The 19,138-nt window shown below is 39.4% G+C and overlaps 1 protein-coding gene and 1 long non-coding RNA gene across 3 annotated transcripts in view; one reads left to right on the top strand and one right to left on the bottom strand.

The window, feature by feature from the left end:
• MYLK4 (myosin light chain kinase family member 4) overlaps nucleotides 1-19,138 on the bottom strand; it is an 86,592-nt gene that overhangs the window by 35,170 nt on the left and 32,284 nt on the right. The gene's annotated exons all lie outside the window — the stretch shown is intronic.
• On the top strand, nucleotides 1,226-17,944 carry LOC132666821 (uncharacterized). The gene is made up of 2 exons (XR_009604861.3): nucleotides 1,226-1,392; nucleotides 17,736-17,944. It is a non-coding gene; the product is annotated as an uncharacterized LOC132666821 (long non-coding RNA).

Here is a 19,138-nt window from a genome sequence, read left to right as displayed (position 1 = left end):
GGCTCCCAGGAGCTCAGTGCTCCTCAGGTGAGGTGATGTGTGGTCCCGCGGGTTGTTAGGGAAGTTCAGCGATCTGAACTTAGATTCGCGGAGCAAAATATTTTACCTCCTCGTGGTTTGCCTTTCCATATCTTGCCCCTCACGGCAAATTTGCTAAGCACACTACAAAGTGGCTTTAAAAAGCTGTCTCTGAAAAGCAATGAGAAGCTGCAAAGCTCTTAAAAAGTCTCTGAATTTGGGATATGTAATCCCAATTCAGTAGCTATAAACTAAGCAGCCATGACTATCCCCAAACATTTCGTCTAGTCCGTCCCACTCAAAGTAGGTCCACGCACAACAGCAACATGGGAGCTTTTCAGAAATGGAGCTGCTCAGCCCCTCCCTCCATTTATCCAATTAGAACCTGTGCTTCACCACTCCCCAGGTGATTTCCATGCACGTTCAAATTTGAAAAGCGTTGGCCCAGGTAGCATCCTTAATGACTTGGTGGCATCCTTGATGACTTGGAAGAAATATTTCACAAAATATTCGTCATGGCCGCTTGTATTTGAATCTTGCCTCCATCCACCAAAAGACAATGTCATACTTGGTTAAGCTCTCGAGGGAGGATCATGGAGACAGCAGGAAGGAGCCAACAAACACTCAGCTGGTCTTGAGGACAGTGGCCAGCAGAAGTCCAGGACTGTGTAGAATATCAGTGGGCTTTGGGGCGCCTGGGTGGCTCAGTCGGTTAAGCCTCCAACTTCAGCTCAGGTCATGATCTCACAGTTCATGAGTTCAATTCCCTCCTCAGGCTCTCTGCTGTCAACACTGCTTCAGATCCTCTGTCCCCCTCACACTCTGCCCTCCCCCACTTGTGCTGTCTCTCTCAAAAATAAACATTAAAAAATATTTTTAAAAAAAGAATATCAGCTTTGAAGAAGGTCCAGAATATTGACACTGACCCAGGAGTCCTGGCAGGGACTCAGAAGAGTATGCAAGGTTTGATATCATGTGTCTAGAATGTTCCACTAACCTCTGGAGTCTCTGCCAAACTTATGCCTCACAGAAAAGCAGCATTAAGGTGTAAAGGTTCTGTTATGGGCTGTTTGTGTCCCTCCTAAATTCATATATTGAAGCCCTAACTTCCGGTAGCATAATGTTAGGAGGCGGGGCCTTTAGGTAATAATTAGGTATAGATGATGTCATGAGGGTAGAATCTCTATGATTAAACCAGTGTCTTTAGAAGGAGAGGATGAGACTAGGGCCTTCCTCTGTCTCTCTGCCATGGGAGGATACAGGAAGAATGCAGCTGTCTGCAAGACAGGGAGAGGGTTCTCATCAGAACGAGACCATGCTGGCATCCTGATCTCACACTTGCAGCCTCTAAAACTGTGAGAAAGAAATTGCTGTGTAAGTCACACAGTCTGCAGTATTTTGTTACAACCACCTGAACTAAGAAAGGTACAAAGGTAAACTCTAGAGAATCAGGAATATATTCTGATCAGCTCCAAAATGAGAAGAACACAGTAAGAATTATTAATAGAAGTCCTAATAACTTGGTTGCTGTAAAGGGGACTATCAACTTTGAAAGGAACGTAAGTAATTTTATTTAGCCCTGTTCTTGCAAAAGAAAGATAGTACATAACCTCTGATACCATCTTAAACCCTCAATTTATGCAGAACATAAACACCTTACTGAACTCTTCATGTTTTATCTCATTCTTTTGTTTTATTATGTACATATAGGAGAATATTCAGCTGGCACACTGGTACCATACCAGTTATTAAAATAGGGAAATACTTCCATACTGGTTGGTAAATAGGGGGTGTCCTGAGACCTCCAGGAGCCCCCTCTCCCAACTCATGACATAACCACCCTCAGGACCCTCATAAGATGCAATAACTTGAGGGTCAATATTTGGCATGGCAGAGACCTTCAGTTCTCCATCCATCCATTCCAGTGCAGTCTGATCTGAAAGGTAAGTGACCATGGACTCCCAGGTATGAAATTCAGTTCTACACCAATGAACATGAATATAAAATGAGAGCACTTGACCATAATAGTAGACTCATAGCCATGTAATTTTTAATATTGGATTAAAAACTTTTAAAATTATCTGTGCTACCCCTGAAAGCTAATTATTAGTAGGAATTGAAAATGTGCCTTGACACTCAAGGATAAAGCAATAGCTGATGAGTCAAAAGGAGGTAGGGGAGTCTCTGCCAACAACAGCTTTGCCCACCTTAGACCTTGGGACAGTGGTCCTGAAGTTTACAAATCTCCTGCCCCAGAGATTCTTAGTCAATAGGTCTGGGCTGGAGCCCAAGACCATTTTTCATAAGCTTTGGATGTCGTTCTATTGTAAGTGCAGGGTTCATACTTTCAGAAATGTATGAAATTCTTGTTATTCAAGCCCCTACCTTAAGAAGTTTCCCTTTGTGAATTCTTCCTTGAAACACTCTGGTCCCACATCCTTCTACCAAAAGAAGAGTCTATCTTTCTTCCACCTTTATTAACCATGCATCCATCAGGTATTTATCATACTGTGTTGGCATTATTTGTTTGCAAGCCTGACTCTGCCTGGATATCTTGGTATCTCTGGCATCTAACTCAGCATATGGCAAACACTAATTGATACACTGGTTGATTAGAAAGTAGGGGTAGGACTAATTGATACACTGGTTGATTAGAAAGTAGGGGTAGGGGCTGATGCTGGGCAATATTTACTGAGCATCTCAACCAATTATATAAAATGTTTCCTTAAGGGGTGCTATAGCACACCCTTTATGATATCTTCCTCAGTATCAGACTTTGTTGTCTCACCCTCAGGCTCCTGTGGCACCTAGAAGTTCCCACTTTCATGTAGAGAAACTTGTTGGCCTGAACCTCTAGGAGAAAGCTTAGAGTCTTCTTAAACCTTTGAGTAAAGTTTTAAAGGTTTGTGTTACCAGTAACATCTAAGACTCCACCCTCAGTGTAGGTTATTGAGGTAATTTACCATTTGATTACCTTCTCAATAAATATCTTATACCTAATAAAAATCAGAACATGTACTATAAACATTCATTTCTTAAAGCATATATTTAAGATCCATTATTCATAAAACTACAACTATAACTTTTTAAATATGCTTTAACACATTAGCACACAGAGACACTTGAATACTTTTTTTAAAAAAAGATTTTATTATTTTTAAGTAATCTCTACAAGCAACGTGGGGCTCGAACTTAACAACCCTGATCAAGAATGGTACGCTGTACTGACTGAGCCAGCCAAGTGCCCCCAAGAGACACTTAATGAATACTTTTGATGCTAGAAATGAAAAAAAGTTAGATATTGTTATTGCCACATTTTACTTCATTATGATTATGGAACTTAATTTTGCCACAAGAGTAAGCAGTAGCTATTTCCTTTGACATGTCTGATTGAACTTCTTTGTATATCACCTAACTCAACATTAAAATAGGTGTTACATAAATGCCTTTGCATTTTACAACTGAAGCCTTCGCAATATTTCTAATGGTGATTAAGTAGCGGGTCTAATTATACATCACATCCATTACTCTAATGTTCCTTTAGCTCTAAAGCTCTATGATGCCACATAATCGAGAACAAAGCTTGGCACAGTTAAAGAGCACACTCTGAAGCTTCACATGCTGGCAAGAGACTGCTTCTCAGGTGCTTTTCCAAGTAGCTTCACTCTCAGCATCTATTTTCTGTTGTGATGATGATTTAGCAATAGCCAGTGTCTTTATGGCAGATCATGGAAAAAAAAGTAATGTGTGTTCGGTTTGTGCTGTTTATTTAGGTCTCCAATTCTCCAATTCTCTCCCAAAGCAGGTGAGGGCTTTGCTTCAACCACAGTAGTCATGGTCAACATGGAAGGAGTTCTCTTGGGGATTTTATCAACAAACTTTCCAATTTGCCTTACTAACAAGGAGAAGGCAGTGTGATGGGAGTAGTGCCCCAGTTCTACTGTGTCTTCTTAAGCACTGCTCCGAGGTAGTAACAAGGGATGTGGGGGATGGGTTTGTAAGACAAGCCCCTCCAGTTCCCTTTCAAATTCATGGTCTCAGGCAGCTTTGGTAGTGAACCTCCCTCCCTGTTTAAATAGGGACCTTCATTTGCTGATTCATATAAGAACGATATTCTTATTCTCAAAGGCAAGAGATTGCTATTTCAATAAACAAAGGCAAAACAAAGCAAAAAAAAAAGGCAGGTTTTTTTTTGTTGTGGAAATCAGTTATCTATTAGCCATGATGGCTAATGGCAGGACGGAAAGGAATCTGAAAGACCACCTTAGATTTTACATCACAGATTTAAATTATATTTTAGAAAGAAATTAATGGAACGAGTTTGCCTCACAATCCAGTGGGTTAGATACATAACTGTTTTGTATTCCCAGTCACACAATTCACCACACACACACAAAAAGACAATATTCTAAGTGTTCCAAATAAGACAACAAAATAGAAAACTTACTAAATCATAAAATCCATTTTGAATTTGGCGAGACCTTAAAGAGCATTGTGGTATGTGTTATGGATACCTAACTCACAATCAGAGACAGGAAGTCATGAAGGGAGAGCTGTCACACACACCCTACTCATTGCAGCTTACATAGTCCGCAGGAAGAAGGAAGATTTCCTCTCAACCTGGCAACTGCCCTCACCTGCAGCCAATAAGAGGCCACCTCCACTTGTAAACTTTCTCCTCTCTATAAAAGGACACTCTCCTCCTGTGTTCTCTGTACTTACAATGAACTTGGAAAAACCACTCTCCAAACTGGAAATGAATATCTCTCTGTCCTGATTGATATTGGCGCTACACTTTAGATGTTCAACCTCACTACCATTATTTTTTTCATGTTCTTTTATTTATTTTTATTTATATTTTATTTATTTTTTTTAATTTTTTTTTAACCTTTATTTATTTTTGAGACAGAGACAGAGCATGAACGGGGGAGGGTCAGAGAGAGAGGGAGACACAGAATCAGAAGCAGGCTCCAGGCTCTGAGCCATCAGCCCAGAGCCCGACGCGGGGCTCGAACTCACGGACCACGAGATCGTGACCTGAGCTGAAGTCAGACGCTTAACCGTCTGAGCCACCCAGGCGCCCCATATTTTTATTTATATTTTAGTTAGTTAATATACAGGGCAATATTGGCTTCAGAAGTAAAATTCAGTGATTCACAACCTCACCACTATTAAACAGCCCCTACCTCAGAGTACTAAAACAGTTCAAATAGTGAAGGTCTCCAATAAACCTCAACAGGTTTCCTTTTGCTTAGACCCTCAAAGATATACCACCTTTTCTCCTTAGTTCCTCCACCATATTGATTTATTTGGGCCAAGATTTTTTTAAAAATATATCATGCTAGAAGTTCTTTCTCCTGAAAAGGAGAAATAGTTCTAGAATTTTGGAGCAGCAACCAAAATAGCCAACTAGGTAAATCCCATGACCCTCAGTATCTTTTATTTGCTCTGACCCTGATGGCCCTTAGAACTAATTCCAAGAACAGTAACCATTTGTCCCCTTTGGATGAGCTACCACCCTCCTTATGGGTAAATCCTCAGCTGATATTGACAGAATCCAGTGTACCTCCTACTAAGATCCAAATAGATCCCTCAAAAGCTCTCCCCATAATTCATTAATAAAGAGGCCTATAAATAAAGAGGCCCCTCAAGACACTAAGCAATAATAAAAGACCATAAGGGTCAGAGCCCCATTATCCCCTGTACCTATCCCTGCAACACTTGTATTTTACCTGTGAAGAAACCAAAGGGCCATAGATAGAGGCTTGTCCAGGGCTTCCAAGCTATAAACATTATTATAATCCCTCACCATTCTATTGTCCCCAACTCTCACACTTTATTAACCCCCAACCCTACTGAGAGCAATTTTTTTTTTCATGACTGATTTATGTAGTGCTTTCTTTAGTGTTGCAGTAGATAAAGCTAGTCAATATCTTCTTGCTTTTACTTGGGAAGGATAGCAAAGCTACTGAGCAGTAATGCCAGGGTTTCACAGAAAGCCCTTCTTATTTCTCACAAACATTAAAGGCTGATACCAAGTTCCCTGGAGGCTCCACTTTAATACAATATGTGGATGACTTCTCTGCTTCTCTTTCCAAGCCTCCTCACAAGAAGATAGCATCTATGTGCTAAAACTCCTAGCCAGAAAGGGATATAACATCTCTAAGGAGACATTACAATTTGTTCAAACTCAAGTTCAATATTTAGGACATCTAATCTCGGAACAAGGACTTCATTTGGATCCAGACAATTTTCATGGCATCCTGAACTTCCCAAAGCCTCAAACCAAATGTCAACTGTGAGGTTTTCTTGAATTGACAGATTATTATTGCAACTGTATCCCAAACTTCTCCTTATGGCCCAACATTTATACACCTGACCCTATCATCTAGGAAGATCCAGATGACATAACTTTCCAATGTCAAAAGAAAGTTTAATAAAGCCCCTTGCTCTTGAACATCCAAATTATCAGCTCTCTTTCTTCCTTTTTGCATACAAAAAAGAAAGGAATGCCTGAAGCCTGGGCATATGCCCTCCCCATGCCTCCCAGCTTCACCTGCTACTTACTGTCTTTTTTTGTGAAGGCCACTGAGAAAACAGTCTTTGCATCCCCTTTAACCACTTCTGTGCTGTGAAAGCTCTCCTTACCTTTCGTCACACTCAGTTTCTTTCTATAGGCTATCTCACTTCCTATGAAATTCTACTGTGTACCACCCCTTATGTTACTTTTGCTCACTGTAATAACCTTAACCCTGACACTCTTCTCACCTCCTCTACCAATTAAACCACCTACAACTGCTTAATACTGACAGATCACCTTCTTGCCCATATGATGACTTACAGGAAACTTCTTTGGATAACAGTTGACTTTTCATTGTTCACTGATGGTTCTTAGTTAAAAGATGAAAATGGCAAATACTGTGTTGGATATGCAACATCAACTCCTTCTGAAGTAACTGAAGCAGCACCCTTGCCTTTGGCTACTTCAGCCTAACAAGGAACTACAAGCACACACATGGGTCTATGTTCCAGCCAAAGGCAAAAGTGCCAGCATTTACACCAACAGTATATATGCCTTTGGAGTGGCTCCCAATTTTGGAATGTTATGGAAACAATGTGGCTTCTTTACTTCCAGGAAGATAAAATTAAAAGCAGCCCTTACATTCAGGAATTACTGGATGTCATACTCTTACCTGCTGCTTCGGCTATTATTAAAATCCTGGAGCATTATAAACTTGACTTTCTGGAAGCTAAAGGAAAACATCTCACTGACATTTCCATTTAAAAATGCTATCCTCAAAGGGTCTAGAAGTCAAATCTCTGTCATGGTGCAAAGGAACTCACCTCCAGAGGATAATCTGGAGAAACTGACTAGAGACACCCAACAGTAAAACAAGATTGGCAATCAAATGGTTGTTAGTATGATAAGAAGAGAAACTTCTGGTTTGGACCAAGTACAAACCTGGCCCTACCAGAAATTCTAAAGTTCCCACTATTGACCAACATGCATTGAACCACTGGTCTAGAGATAAAATGATGTTCATAAGTTAATAGTTGTAGGGAAATACCAACAAGACTACAAAAAGTACCTACTTTGCTTTCCCCACCTGCCAAAAATACAATCCAGGGAAACCTGTCGACACTATTCCTAGGCACTTTAAATTGCCTAATGGGTCATTTGAATTTTGGCAAATGGACTTTATTCAGCTACCCCCACCTCATGGATACAAATATGTCTTGGTAATGATTTGTATGTCTTCCCACTGGCCAAAGCCCTTCCATGTAGACTAGCTACTATTTTTCTTCGGTAGCTAAAATCCTATTAGAATACAACCATCCCTACCTGGGGAATGCCTCTTGAGCTCCATAGCAACTGAAGAACCCATTCTATTGGTCAAATATTATGGCAAGTCTGTGCCGTTTGGCCAGTTCTATAGCATTTTCACTGTGTTTACCATCCTCAGTCTTCAAGGCTAGTCAAAGGAACCAAAATAAATTAAAAATTTTATGGAAACCCTCCAAATACCTTGGCCAAAAGTGTTGCCATTGGGCCTTCTAAATCTCAGATCCACTCCCTTTAACTCATAAACTCTCACCCTTTGAGACAAATACTGGGTTCCTGATGCATCTAGCTTCTCCCTTTTCTGATCTGCACGTAATAAAGGAGACATATGTTACTGTTGCAAAGCTCTAATTACATCCCTTAAAAATAATCATACTCTAGTAGGGCAATCTTTTCACAGCGCACTCCCAGGAGACAAAGACATCAAACACCACACTCTGCAACCTAGGAATTTTGCTTATAGGAAGAGACATCTCAAAAAACCTCTTTTCAAGCACACTGGAAAGGCCCTTACCAAGTGTTACTAACCAATCCTCATGCCACCAAACTGCAAGGAGTTGACTCTTGGATCAATGTTCTTCATCTAAAGAAAGCCCCTGACTAGAACTACACATTCTCCTATGCCTTGCTTTGACCTCTCCCCATTATAACTCCCAATGCAACTAACTGTACCTATTCCACCCATACAGTTTCCCATTCTCCCTAATACCTCAGGTGTGTGTACGGTAGCAAAAGAACTTCCCTCTGTACAGCCATCAAGAATAAAGTCCACATAACAGAAGGGTTTCTCCTTAATTATTCCCCAAACACCACTGACCCTTGACTTGGAAGAACCAATCAAGCAATTCCAAGTAATGGCACTATTAGTAATCAGCCCCCAATAGGAATTTTATGTGCACCACCTGGTTTACTCGTTGTGTGTGGTGAATTGGCCTCTAAATGGGCCTGTGAATGTACTGGAAGATTTGATTCTAACTGTTCCTGTGGCCATCCACAATAAATTGGAAGCCTCCCATGGTCCTCCATTGGTCTTTTCCATTAAGCTTTTATCACCACCTCAAATGGGAATTCATAGGACATATACATGACTCTGTATTTGCCTCCTTTGGAAGGGCACTTATCCCTTCTGTGCATGTTCACGCCAATGAACAAATAATTAGAAATCTCTCTCTGGAATTGGGAAAACTTACTTATTCTACCACTATGGCAATAACAGGCCAACAATGATCACTTAGCTCATAAGTCAAAGTAGTTTTAAACAATTGCATAGCACTTGATTACCTACTTGCTGAACAGGGAGGCATTTGTGTGATAACAAACATGGCCTGTTGCACATGGATAAATTCCTTCAATTACATAATATTAGAGGAACAAGCACATTGGCCACAAAAAATTCCACCTGATGATCTATGGTGCTTTGATCTCTTTAGCTGGCTTGGGCTTCTGGTTTAGGACTATAATACAAGCTGGGGTCACTACTCTGCTCCTCATCTTATTTTGTGTAAACATTGTTAAAGCTTTGTACCTGTTGCCTATTGAACCTTTGTAGTAACAAAGTACCCAATACGGTGATGCTGACTCAGTGCTTCCAGATGATCCCCAACACTTACAACTTTGATAAGATGTAGACCTTGGATGAGAAATGCCAGAAAGCTCTCCCTGCCCACCCTTGCTTGTTTTCCAAATATGGCCTCAGTGTCTTCCAGTCTATGTACTTTCCTTCCAGCATGGGATGTGACATCTGGAAAAGGTCCTTCCTGGCACCAAGGGACAAAAACGATTCCAATAAGGAATAGATGATCCAGAGAAAGATCTTTATCAAAAGGGGGAAATATGAAAATGTGTTAAGGAAAACCTAACTCAAAATTGGAGCCAGGAAGCCTGTAAGGGGGTAGTTCTCATGCTCATGGCACTTGTCACAGCTTGCAAAATCCAGCAAGATGAAGACTTCCTCTCCGCTGGCAATAGCAAGCTGCCCTCACCTCCAGCCAATGAAGGGTCACCACTTCAATTGCCTGCAACCAATGAAAAGTTGCCACTACTTTAAACTCATCTTTCTCCAATGAACTTTTGTTCAAAACAACCCCTTCCTAACTTCCTCCTTTCCTCTATGAAGAGACACTTTTCTCCTTTGTTCTCTGGACTTGTCTATGGTTTGCCACAGTTTGCTTGTCCTGAATTGCAATTCTTCTGCTTTTCCCAAATAAACTAGATTTTCCTGGCTGAATCCTTTACCTTTCTCTTTTAAAAGATTGACAGCATGTAGCCCAGTCAGCTCAACTAGAGATGAGAAATGAGATTCTACCCAATTTCACCTAATTATAGGAGATTTTAATAACGTTAAAATGTTTCTGCTAAAAGGAAAAGTTGTTGATATTACTGGTGATTTTTTCCACAATACCTTCATCCTTAAAAATGTAGAGGTGGCTCAGTTGGCTAAGCGAGTCTGACTTTGGCTCTGTTCATGATCTCGCAGTTCGTGAGTTCAAACCCTGTGTCAGGCTCTGTGCTGGCAGCTGGGAGCCTGGAAACTGCTTCAGATTCTGCATCTTCTGCCCTCTCTGCCCCTCCCCCACTCGTGCTCTGTCTCTCGCTCTCTCTCTCTCTCTCTCCAAAATAAACATTAAAAAAAATTGGGCGGGAGTGGGGGGAACCCCTGAGTGGCTCAGTCAGTTAAGCGTCCGACTTCGGTCCAGGTCACGATCTCATGGTTCATGAGTCCAAACCTTGTGATGTGTTCTGTGCTGACAGTTCGAGCCTGGAGCCTGCTTTGGATTCTGTGTCCCCTCTCTCTTTCCTTCCCCCACTCATGCTCTGTCTTTCAAAAATGAATAAACCTTAAAAAAAATTAAAATTTTTTTAAATGTAAAAGGACATTGTGGCACACAGTCTCAGTCTTTATTTTTTCTCATTAAAAATCTACCACCACCAGTAAATTTTTTGAATGTACACATAGTCTCAGCATTTCATTTGTTGTTGCATACCAGTTTTCTATGATGTTTAAAAGTAGTAGGCAACTATAGATTATGTTAGGTATTGGCATAAGCATTAATCTATGTTTTCTTATTGGACTGCTATCATGAGAAGTACATAGTTAGGTCAAGTAAGTTTTAAAGTGACTACTTTTGTCTGGAGGAAAAAAATCCCTGTCAAATAAGACATAATGATGGATGGGATTAAGAAAACTCTTCAGCCTTAGACTAGACATCCCCTGAGAATAGGGAGCGGCCATTCTTTACTTTCCTTGGCTTGTGAAGAGTCCCTCTTGGAATTCTGTGTGAGGGGAGAGGTGAGCACTATCATGCACACCATATATTTCCATAGGAAGCAAAAAACAATTGCAGACTTGCTCTTCTGCCTTCCTGGAGACTGTAGGCTAGACTACACCCAGATAACAATAAATAAATAAATGCCTATGATGAGGTGACAGCTGGTCTCTACGGCAGAAATGCATAATCAGTGTTGGAAAGTTCAAGTGTGGGTATTCCAAGAACAGGATTAAAGTCTGTTTTCAGTTAGGAACCTCATAAAAAAGTGTGCTCCATCTGTGTTTACTACATGCAGCTGCACCTCTTTCCAAGGGCGTAATGAACTTTTTCTTCTTTGTGAACACTGACTTACACTCAAATGTAACAACCTTAATTATCACTAGCAAAATACTTGTGCGAGACAACATAGACCAATACATGTGTGCTCTTCCCCCATTTATTGAAAGGTATTGCATACTTCATATTCATGCGCCCAGCTATTTAATCAGATTCCAGAAAATAAATCTAAACTGTGAAATGAGAAACTGCTAAAAGAAAAAAAAATAGAAGTAACTTTTTCCAACTATTCTGATCATATCTCATTATGTTCATGTATTAAAATTTAGGCAATAGTCTAAATATACTTGAATTTCACATTTAATGAGATCAGTTCAATTTGGCACTTAACAATCACTATAAAAATTTTCATTTTGATTTAGTTCGGTTACAAGCAATATAGTTTTCAAACTGACCTCATTACTGGTGGAATACATTTACACAAATATATAATATACCAGCAAAATCGGTCAACTCTGAACATGAAAAGTTCTTCACATGCTATTACTTTGCTGTTGTTCATTTTCTGTTCACTCCCATAAAATTACTCATATTGGCACCAATTTCTCCTATCTAACAGAGAAGTAGTGTTATTTAAAAATAAGTAAGTTCCAGGTAGATGTTATAATAGCATTAAGTACATTTTATGAATTTTACTTATAGAATCACCTCAAAATTTTCTCTACTAAAAGTTGTTACAATAAATGTCAGTCAGATTCAGTTTTTCCTTTGAATTTTAAAGAGAATTAACCAGAGGAGAATTACAACTCTATGAAAATCTACATTCTATAAAATGGAGACTCACCTGCAAAAAATCCTCAGTTCAAAATCCTAAAATGTGTATTTTTTTCAAGTGGTTAAATAACTAAGACTAGTTTATTATATAATAATGAAATAATTTTAATTAAATAGCATACCATTCATATACAGTTCATAATCATCCATATTTTTATTAAATATTGTTTCCATCAATAGTGATTTAACCAAATTAATGTCTGCAGAGTATACATAGCCTTTCCCCCTAGATGATCTAATATCTTTATTAAAACTTAAAAATAGGAATTGTGATAGAATTAATCCTACCCTAATATCTAAATAATGTTTTATTTTTATAATTAACAATGTTAAAATAAGTTCCCTTCCTAAGTTCAAGTTCTAATCAAACAACACCGGCTCCAAACTAGAACCTGAAAAAGTTGAGTGAATATATAAACATACTTGTGCTTAGAAATAATAGAAGTGTATGCTTACAATATTGCTGAATGAAAACTCCATTTTTAAAATTTTGCCTTTAAGCATTATATTTTGCTACATTCTCCTTCAATGATTTTATGGATCATTTTTCAGACAATATGAAAGAGTTGACTTCTACTTATCATTTAACTTCAAAAACTTGCCATATAATGTAGGCTTCATTGTCATAAATTTTGGCTATGGGGAAAAAAAAAATCATGGCTCACCCTTCCATTTCCTCTGCTAACACAACAGAAGCAATTATCCAATCTCAAAAAGTATCCTTGCTTTGACTTAAGCCATTAGTCTCATTAGCCTTAGGGAGCTCAGGGGTAAATTGGCTACTCCTCACCCACTTAGGGATTCTGGCAGCTCTCAGCTTCTCACAGGGGTTGTTGTTTTGTTTATGCCCAGGACTATATGTTCCAGTCCACTTAATCTTTTGGCTTGTTACTTTGTACTCCAACTCATAACCGCAAGTTCTGATTTCCTCCCCACATGGTTCCCTCAGCGCTGCAGTCTTTATATTATAGGAAGGCCTGGGTTCACCTTCTGGCTTCTACACCTCTGTATACTTTCCTGCATAGCACATAACCTTGAAAACACTATCTGGTTTCTTTCTAAATGAGCAACTCTCATATGGCACTTTTAAAAATATCTTAAAACTTTAATATCTCTTGGTAAGCCATGTACCTATCAGGTTTCTGATGGTTCCTGTTCTCTTAGAAGAAAGATCCTTTGGTTTCTTCAGCTTAGACCTACTCCCATTAACCGTACTTATTATTTATGCATAATCAGAAACTGATATCTGTGTGACATTTTTTCCCACTTTGGCCATCATAACACTCTTACCAGTCTTTTCATCTACCGGTATATTTGACATCTAAAATAAAAGCTGCCCTAAGGAATAGCAGAGAGGTCCAGGCAGCCTAGCAGTTCTTACTTTACCCCAAGCCTATGGATCCACAGCCCACTTGAAACAGAGGTAAATTACACACTTGTAAGTCATGGGAACAAGGTTCAAAACTGAAACACATATTATAGGGCAGTGACCCTCTATCCTAGCTGCATAATAGAATTACCTGGAGAGTCTTTGAAAAATAGCAATACTGGTTTCTCATGCCAGACTAATTGTATCCAAAAGTCTGGAGGGAGGCCCACACTTTGGTATTTTCTAAAGGCTTACAGTTGTCCGATTTAGCAAATGAAAACATAGGTGCCCAGTTAAATTTAAATTTCAGATAAAAAACAAATACTTTTTTTAGTATAAGTATGACCCATACAATATTCTTATACTAGAAAAAATCATTATTTATCTGAAATTCTATTTTAACTTGTACCTTGTGTATTTTCTCTGGCAACCTATGTGACTGCAATGAGCAGTCAAGAGTTGGGAACAATTGTCCTAGGGTTAGCTTGCTAGGGTGCTATCCCTCTAATTTGCCATGTTTGTCTTGGTGGAAAGTGAATTCTGTTGCCCCATTCAAGACTCATCTTTCAGATTTGGTTAACTATGGTTTAATTTACCACACTTTAGTAGTATGTGTTGCAGACATGCTAGGATTTGACAACAGAGAAATAAACAAGATACTGTCCTTGTCCTCAAAAGACCATTCCAGAGGTGAAATCAAACCTTCCATACTTGAACCTATATTTGATTAAAATAAGAAATAATTTTTTAAAAATTTTTACCTAAATAGTAATTGATTGTGTTGACATTTCTGTTTCTAAGAAAAGCCCATTTGGAGCAAGACTTACAGGAAAACGATTCTTTAGAGTTATCAAAAGTACATTCTTAAAAATGAACTTTTAAACACTGGTTTAAAGTTTCCCTCATCTATAGGTTTTCTGGCACTGATAGCCAGTTCCAGTGTTAAATGATGCCTCCCTTCTCCAGGCTGCTTTCAGCTTTGGTGCTGTTACAAGCTCTCAAGCCATACAGTTCCTTAGAAGATTTGAAGCACACTTTTTAGTACTTTTTAAAATTGGTGTTTAAAATGTTGAACAGGATGAGATCAAGAGACAAAGAGCCAAGTATTTTGTAATAGCATCACAGCTGGAATCTTACAGCATGACAAATAATTTGTTACCGACAATGTCCAAGGTATGGAAATCTGCAAGCCTTTTATTTTCCAAATCAGAGTGGTAAATTTATTCTCATATCTTGCACTAACTCATCTCCAGGTGTGTGTTCTTGAGTGGGACAGATAGGCTGGACTTGCGGCCAGTCTGCTGGACTATGCGTAACTGCACACAAGCATGTACACGGGTCTAAGACAGGACCCGTCACCCTCCATGTGAGCCACAGCAGAGAACATGCTGAAAGCAGCAGGTCTACATTGGTATCGATCTGTTCATTCACACATATGGAGTATTGTTTTGTAATTAACCACAACTTCAGCCAGCTCTTCTGTTACCCAGTTTACATGCCTCTGAATTTCCCACAAGACATGGCAAGAAACTCAATTGCAGAAATTTATCTATGTCATGGCATTCCCACACCAGCTAGTAACTCAGGAGAAAAAGGAATAAAACGAGTTTAGCATGACATTTTCTTGATGAATGCAAGTTACAGATTTTCATTAGTGTTTTGATATGTTGGCAAACCCCTACCTTTACCCCCAGATGGTACTATATACCAAATATTCTTAACTACCAGTTACTCCCAAATGTTTCGTTAATTTCTCTTCCATATGTCTCAGTATAGATGAAATAAAATGAGAGGGAAGAGTCTCTTTTTATTTTCAAACTGTGTGTTAGTATGATGCGGGAGGAAAATTTTCTGGTTGTCATGCATGAGATTTTCGGGGGGGGGGGCGCTCAGCCCCATGGAATGAACATAATTGGGTATGAATAAACTTTAACAGGATGGTATTCTCTGAGAATCTATGAGGTGAAAAAATGCATCTGAGACAGGCATTCAACATGTAACATTATCCACTAATTAAAAACAGTTTTTAAGTAATGCTTAAAGTTGAGTATCTTTGGTTTAAAAAAAAATAAGCAAATTTTAAGGTATTTAATTTTAAAGTAGGCTCTGAGGATTTTGTTACACAGAGCAAGATACTAACATACTTGTTTCTCACACTAACTAATACTCTTCTGTCCAATCACAGTATCCTTGACAAAAGGTGCTTCTGTACCAATATAATTAATAAAAACAAAGATTATATATTATGAATGGGAATATGTATCAGAATACATATCAGAATTGGCCAGTATGAACTAAGTTTTTCTCATGTTTTTTTTTAATTTCTTTCAAATGTTTATTTATTTTTGAGAGAAAGAGAGAGACAGAGAGTGAGTGGGCGAGGGGCAGAGAAAGAGGGAGACACAGAGTCCAAGGTAGGCTCTAGGCTCTGAGCTGTTAGCAGAGGGCCCAATGCAGGGCTCAAACTCACAACCCGCGAGATCATGACCTGAGCTGAAGTCAGATGCTTAACCAACTGAGCCACCCAGGCGCACCACATCTTTTCTTTTAAAGCAGAAGAGGGACTGCTGTTAACTGATTTATTTAAAGAAATCATCACCATATTCTCATCTAATACTCACCGTAATCTAAAACCATCAAGCACTGATATTACTCTCACCCTAACAACAGCTTCATCATGCTCTGGGGCTCATATTCATCAGAGGCCACCTGAGCTGATGGATGACCTCTGTGGAGAGAAGTCTTAAGTCTCAGCTGGTCCCCTTTTGTCCATCAATGGTGTTCACCTGCTGTGTTCATAAGTATCCATGTGCTGTCTCTGACACGTAGGTCTCATTGGTCTCAAGTTGGCAAATTCCAGAAGAGGGACCATTTATGCATAGGCTTGCATATTTGCAAATAGCCTGATGAGCTCCGCCCAGACCTGTGTGTCTACTTCAGGCCATTTAAAATCCAGTAGGAAGCCACCAGTTAGTCAAAGAATATCATCAGTGATAAAAAATTTCAAGTTATCTCTGACTTGAGCTAAGCAGAACAACAACAAAAACCTAGAATATTCATTAGTCTAGGATATTCATATTTTGAGAAGTTGATTTTAATGATCACGAAAATCATAAGCAATGGTTTCAAACTTAATTTAAGCAGAATTAACCAAACCTGATTTCTAAGGGTTTCGAGGAGTACTAAGTGGTACCCACTGAGGTGAAGAAGGCCCCCACTGAGGTATGCTTGTCTTCATGGAGTCAGATTTCTACTCCCTTAACACCAAGACTTTATGGCAAAAGGGCCAGATATAAGCTGCTCTGCCACTGCTCAACAGAGTACCTTGCTTCAAGTCATAAACAGTCCTAAAGAAAGCAAGCTATTCAAATCCATGAAATTTTAACTCCTAGATGAGGTCATCTCCATCAAAATCGATTATTGATCTATAGCCAGGATGCTGGGTTCTAGTCCCATTTCTGCTCACCAACTGTGTGCCCTGAGGAAGGCATTTAATATCTCAAAGACCATGTTTCTCTCTGCCAAATGGGCTTACTTTCTACTTTCTAGATCCAAAGATTACTGTGAGACTAAGATACAGTGATAAATGTGGAAGTGTTTTTGGAAAAAAAAAAGCAACGAAAACACTAACTCAATTTAGTCTTCCTCAGACAAGCATTTTCAAGTGTCTGCACAAACTGTGTTTGCTCTGAATCCTCTCTCTACTGCCAAAGGGGAAGTTTCTGTGTGTCTCTATACCTAGTCTGTCACCACTGCTGAAATAGAAGGAGTGTCCATGGATGACCCTGACACTTGGAAGAACACTCTTCCTTTTACATAAGAGTTCGTACAAAGCTGCCACTGGCATTATGTTAGAGAGGGGAGTTCCCCACCCCAAGAGTCAGGACAAGCTTTAACTGTCAGGAATCCCCTGGGGAGGTCACCAAGGACCAGCACAGCCAGGTGGTGCAGGGTTTCCCAGCCAGTACCTTTTAAAGGTCGTATTCCATATTTAGGCCCAAGGATAGGCTGGCAAATGTGCCCTGAGCTACAACTCAATAGAGAACTTTGTGTGTCTTCAAAAGAAAAATAAGTCACTGCCACTCCCACCTGAACCCAGAATAAAGAATGATTTTTTTTTTTTTAGTGAAAAGTAATAAAAGCCAAAACCACCATGAGATACCACTCATCAGGATGGCTACTATCAAAAACAAAAAAGGACAAACAAAAACCAGTGTTGGTGAGAATGTGGAGAAATTGGAACCTTTGGGCCCTGTTGGTAGAAATGTAAAATGGTGCAGCTGTGGTGGAAAATGGTGTAGCAGTCTCTCAAAAAATAAACATAGAATTACCATATGATCCAGCAATTCCATTTCTGGGTATATACCAACATAATTAAAAGCAAAGACTCAAAGAGATATTTGTATATTCATGTTCTCAGCAGCATTATTCACAATAGCCAAAAGGTGGAAGCAATTCAAGGATCCATTTACAGATGAATAGATAAACAAAGCATGGGCTATACAGACAATGGGAATATTGTTCAGCCTTAAAAAGGAAGGAAATTCTGACAGAGGCTACAACATGGATGAACCTTGAAAACTTGCTCAGTGAAATGAGCCCATCACAAAAGGACAAATAGTGTATGGTTCCACATATGCAAGGTACCTAGAAGAGTCAGATTCATAGAAACAGAAAATAGAAGGGTGGTTACTGGGAGCTGGAGGATGGGAAAATGGGGAGTTAGTGTTTCATGGGTTCAAAAGTTTCAGTTTTGCAAGATGAAAAAGTTCTGGAGGGGCGCCTGGGTGACTCAGTCAATTAAGCATCCGACTTCAGCTCAGGTCATGATCTCACGGTTCATGAGTTCAAGCCCCGTGTCAGGCTCTGTGCTGACAGTTTGGAGCCTGGGGCCTGCTTCAGATTCTGTGTCTCCCTCTCTCTCTGCTCCTCCCCCAGTCATGCTCTGTCTGTCTCTCCTTCAAAAATAAATGAAAACATGAAAAAAAATTTTTTTTAAAGTTCTGGAGATGGATGGTGGTGATAGTGGCACAACAATGTAAATGTACTTAAAAGCCACAGAGCTGTACCCTTGAAAATGGTTAAGGTAGTATATTTTATATTTTACCATTATTTTTTTAAATCATAAAAGCTAATATATGTTCTGCTGTTTGGGAATTTTCTGAAGAAAAAGTAGGGTAACCAGACAATTGTGGACAGACAAAAAGGGCTGTTAAGGCTGTAAAGGCATGTTAAGGTGTCCTGGCTCCATTAGAGGTCTGAGCCCAGGAGAGTTTATCTGCTCAAGGAAAAGGAGTATATCCCTACTGGGCATCTGTCAAAGCTTTCTGCTGAGCTAGTCCTGCGTCAAGCTCCCAGTCTATAGTTAAGGATCAAGATCACAAATACATTGTTCTTCTCTGGTTCACCTTTGCAGAAATTCATGTTCTCTTTCCATTTCTGCAAGAGGTACATGTTTGCACCGTATGGAAAATGAAGGTGTTTTCCCTGCCAGAGAAGGAGATGTTTGCACAGTAGAAGAACTCAGAG

The sequence above is a fragment of the Panthera onca genome, chromosome B2, assembly GCF_046562875.1.
Source record: "Panthera onca isolate mPanOnc1 chromosome B2, mPanOnc1 haplotype 2, whole genome shotgun sequence".
Classification (NCBI taxonomy): Eukaryota; Metazoa; Chordata; class Mammalia; order Carnivora; family Felidae; genus Panthera; species Panthera onca.
This window is presented reverse-complemented; position numbering and strand designations above follow the sequence as displayed.